Source organism: Triticum aestivum, chromosome 2A (assembly GCF_018294505.1).
Source record: "Triticum aestivum cultivar Chinese Spring chromosome 2A, IWGSC CS RefSeq v2.1, whole genome shotgun sequence".
Lineage (NCBI taxonomy): Eukaryota > Viridiplantae > Streptophyta > Magnoliopsida > Poales > Poaceae > Triticum > Triticum aestivum.
In genome coordinates, this window is record NC_057797.1 from 620,860,115 (window position 1) to 620,864,722 (window position 4,608).

The following is a 4,608-nucleotide window of genomic DNA, read 5'->3' on the forward strand; positions in this document are numbered from 1 at the left end:
GAACAAAGTGGTTGGGTTATCCTTCTGTTGCTTGACGCCTCTGTCTTCCTCCTCTCGCTTCATATAGCTCGCTCCCTTGCCGTGCTCTGCTTCTCCTTCTCTTGGGCTTCGAATTCTCTTGCCAGCCTTCGGTTGCGTCTTGTCGCTTTGGGCCGTCGCCCTGGGCCGGCCCATGACATGACATTCCCCACCCCTTGAGCAGCGACTTGCCCCCAAGTTGCCAGGACAGGGAAACGACGTTCCAGCCTGAACGCGTCTTCCCAGGTGTCGTGTGTGTCTGGCCTGCCTGCCCAACGTACCTTGACGCGCGGTGTGGTCTTGCCGCCGATTGGTACCAACTTGGTCTACAGAATGATCTCGGGAGTGAGCAGTTGCAGGTCCTTTGGAGGTGGAGTGTTGTCCTCGACGATGGCCTCAATATTGGGTGGCAGACATTTCTTCAATTGCGACACATGGATAACGTCGTGGATCTTGGACTGTGGCGGCAGCTCCAGGCGATAGGAGACCGCCCCAATCTTTTGCAGCACTGTATAGGGACCATAGTACTTAAGAGCGAGTTTGTGGTTGCGCCTTGCTGCCAGGGAGTTCTGCAATTAAGGTTGGACTTTCAGATACACTTTGTCGCCCACTGCAAATGATCTCTCGCTGCGATGCTTGTCCGCTTGGCGTTTCATCCTCTACTGCGCTCGGAGCAGATGTTGGCGCAGCAGCTCGAGCGTGGATGCCCTCTCACTTGCTAATTCCGCCACCTTGGGGTTGGTTGCTGGCGCCTCCAATGCAAATGGTCTAGGGGAATACACATATAAGGCTTCGAATGGGGAGCGACCCATTGCTGTATGGAAGGATGTATTGTACCAATGCTCCGCTAAGGGCAGTCACCGCACCCAACGAACCGGTGTGTCATGAGCAAAGCACCGCAGAAATGCTTCCATGCATTGGTTCAATTTTTCCGTTTGTCCGTTGGTCTCCGGATGCCGTGCTGAGCTCATATTCAGAATTGTATCCGAGAGACGGAAGAGTTCTTGCCAAAACAAACTGGTAAATACCAGATCACGATCAGAGATGATACAGAAAGGCATACCGTGCAGACGATAAACCTGATCGAAGAAGACTTGCGCCACTTGTTGGGCCGTATACGGATGCTTGAGGGGAATGAAGTGGCCATATTTTGTTAACTTGTCGATAACCACCAGGACGACGTCCATCCCTTGCGAGCGAGGCAGCCCTTCCACAAAATCCTAGCTCAAGGTATGCCAGGGTGGGGTGGAATGTCGTGGGGTTGCAGGAGCCCTGGCTGGCGACAGTGCTCAACCTTAGCACGCTGGCAAACTTCACAGTGCCGCACATAATCAGTGGCCGTTTTCTTCAGGCTGGGCCACGCAAATAAGCGTCTGATGCGTTGATACGTTGCTAGTATACCTGAGTGCCCTCCCACCGTGCTATCATGCATGATTTTGATGATATGTTGTTGGGCCAGCTTGTTTGTTCCAACCCACACTCATCCCTTGTAACGGAGAACACCTTGCGATAGGGTGAATCCTTGGCTGTTGTCAGAAGAGATGGCCAATTCAGTTAATAGTTTTGTGGCTTGCGAGTCCTCTACATAACACTGGACCAATTGATCCAACCAAACAGGTACTGGAGCAGAGATTGCCAAGAACAGCTCCAACTAGGGACGACGAGATAATGAGTCAGCCGCTGCATTATGTACTCCTTTCTTGTACTGGATGGTGTAATCTAGTCCCATCAGCTTCACAAACGCTTTATGTTGAATGCTCGTGCTCAATCGTTGCTCAGATAAGTGCCGCAATGCCTGGTGATCAGTGTGGATGATGAAGCGTTGATGTTGCAGATACGGGCGCCACTTTTCCACTGCCATCAATAATGCCAAGCATTCTTTTTCATATGTACTAAGAGCCTGATTTTTGGGGCAGAGTGCCTTACTCAGATATGCTAATGGGTGACCTTGTTGCATCAGGACTGCGCCTACTCCATCCTTGCAAGTGTCTGTCTCAAGGACAAATGTCTTGGAGAAATCTGGAACTGCTAGCACAGGTGCGCTGATCATATTGCTTGTTTCAACAGGGTAAATGCCTTGTCCGCCTGCGGTGTCCATTGGAAGATGAGCCCCTTCTTTAATAGTTCTGTTAGAGGGCGACTGATGATCCCATAATTCTGAATAAATTTGCGGTAGTACCCTGTGAGCCCGAGGAATCCTCGCAATTGCTTCAAGTTGTTGGGCACTGGCCAGCTTGTTTGTTCCAACCCACACTCATCCCTTGTAACGGAGAACACCTTGCGATAGGGTGAATCCTTGGCTGTTGTCAGAAGAGATGGCCAATTCAGTTAATAGTTTTGTGGCTTGCGAGTCCTCTACATAACACTGGACCAATTGATCCAACCAAACAGGTACTGGAGCAGAGATTGCCAAGAACAGCTCCAACTAGGGACGACGAGATAATGAGTCAGCCGCTGCATTATGTACTCCTTTCTTGTACTGGATGGTGTAATCTAGTCCCATCAGCTTCACAAACGCTTTATGTTGAATGCTCGTGCTCAATCGTTGCTCAGATAAGTGCCGCAATGCCTGGTGATCAGTGTGGATGATGAAGCGTTGATGTTGCAGATACGGGCGCCACTTTTCCACTGCCATCAATAATGCCAAGCATTCTTTTTCATATGTACTAAGAGCCTGATTTTTGGGGCAGAGTGCCTTACTCAGATATGCTAATGGGTGACCTTGTTGCATCAGGACTGCGCCTACTCCATCCTTGCAAGTGTCTGTCTCAAGGACAAATGTCTTGGAGAAATCTGGAACTGCTAGCACAGGTGCGCTGATCATATTGCTTGTTTCAACAGGGTAAATGCCTTGTCCGCCTGCGGTGTCCATTGGAAGATGAGCCCCTTCTTTAATAGTTCTATTAGAGGGCGACTGATGATCCCATAATTCTGAATAAATTTGCGGTAGTACCCTGTGAGCCCGAGGAATCCTCGCAATTGCTTCAAGTTGTTGGGCACTGGCCAAGCTGCTACTGTTGCTACCTTGGATGGCTCTGTGGCCACACCATCAGCTCCAATAATATGCCCCAGATACTCCAATTTCTGATGGGCAAACACGCATTTAGATCTTTTGATAACGAACTGGTGCTCCTGTAGTTTCCTGAAGACTTCCTTGAGCAACTTAATATGTTCCTCTAGAGTTTTGGTGTGCACCAAGATGTCGTCCATAAAGAGGAGCACCCCTTTGCGCAACAGATCATCAAAGGTGAAGTTGACCACTCCTTGAAAAGTGCTTGGGCCTCCAGTGACCCCAAACGGCATAACCAAAAACTCATACAATCCTTGGTGGGTGCGGAAGGCTGTCTTGAACTCTTCCCCTTCGGCCATACGTATCTGATGATAGCCTGACAGCCTGTCCAGCTTTGTAAACCAGCAGGCACCTGCCAACTCATCCAAGAGCTCATCGACTATTGGCATGGGGTATTTGTTTTTGACCGTGATTGCATTCAACATCCGGTAGTCGATGCAAAAACGCCGGGAGCCATCCTTTTTGCGCACAAGTAGCACTGGAGAGGCGAAGGGACTGGTGCTCAATCTGATGAAACCTTGGCTGAGCATCTCTTTAATCTGTCGTTGAATCTCATCTTTCTGTTGCGGCGTATAGCGATACGGCCGAGCACTAACAGACCGGGCTCCTTCGACCAGTGGTATCCTGTGATCTTGTGGGCGTCGAGGCGGCAAACCTGAAGGTGCTTGGAACAAATCTTGGAACTCCACTATAAGAGCCGCAACCCCTGGTGGCATGTCCATTTCCGAGGGCCGTACCGACGTTGTTGTAGTGCTCGATGTCAGGGCTTGCAGTTCCTATTCCTGGTGAATTGCACGGACCTGAATACCGTGTTGTACGGCACCTCGGCATAGAAACCCTCTCATTTTCCTTGGTGAAGTCGCCCTTCATGCGTGAAGTGCATTGTTCTATTGCGCCAATGTATCCACATAGGGCTGTGCTCCTCCAGCCAATCGGCGCCCACAATCAGATCATAACAGCCCAAGGGTAATACCTTAACATCTTGTTGAAATGTATGCCCTTGTGTCCACCACACCAACTTAGGAATCCATTGCGGGCTTGTCAATGTGGATCCTCCCGCCACTACATATTGTGCTGGTGCCATCTCCTGGGGTGTCAACCTGAGATCAGCCACAAGTTTGGCATCCACGAACGAGCAGTTCGCACCTGAGTCGACCAATATCAGTATCCGACGCTTGCCAATCATGCCGTGTAGACGCATAGTGCGTCGTTTAACTCGTGTCTCCGTTTGTAGGGTTGCCGACATCAACATCACTTCCTCATCAGAGCTCGAGTCCGAGAGGTGTTGCAGATCAGGGGGGTCGTCCAGTTGCAAGACCTCAAGCAATTCTTCCATGACATGAATAGGCACCTTGTCTGGGCATTTGTGACCTCGCGCCCATGGATCACCGCAGGTAAAACAGAGATTCTTGGCCTTTCTGTAGTTGCATAGGGCTTCCAGCTTCTCTGCCATTTTGCGTGAATCATCAGTACCCGAGGACTGCTTGGTTTTGTCCCCATAGGAGCTTTGCTTGTGCTGG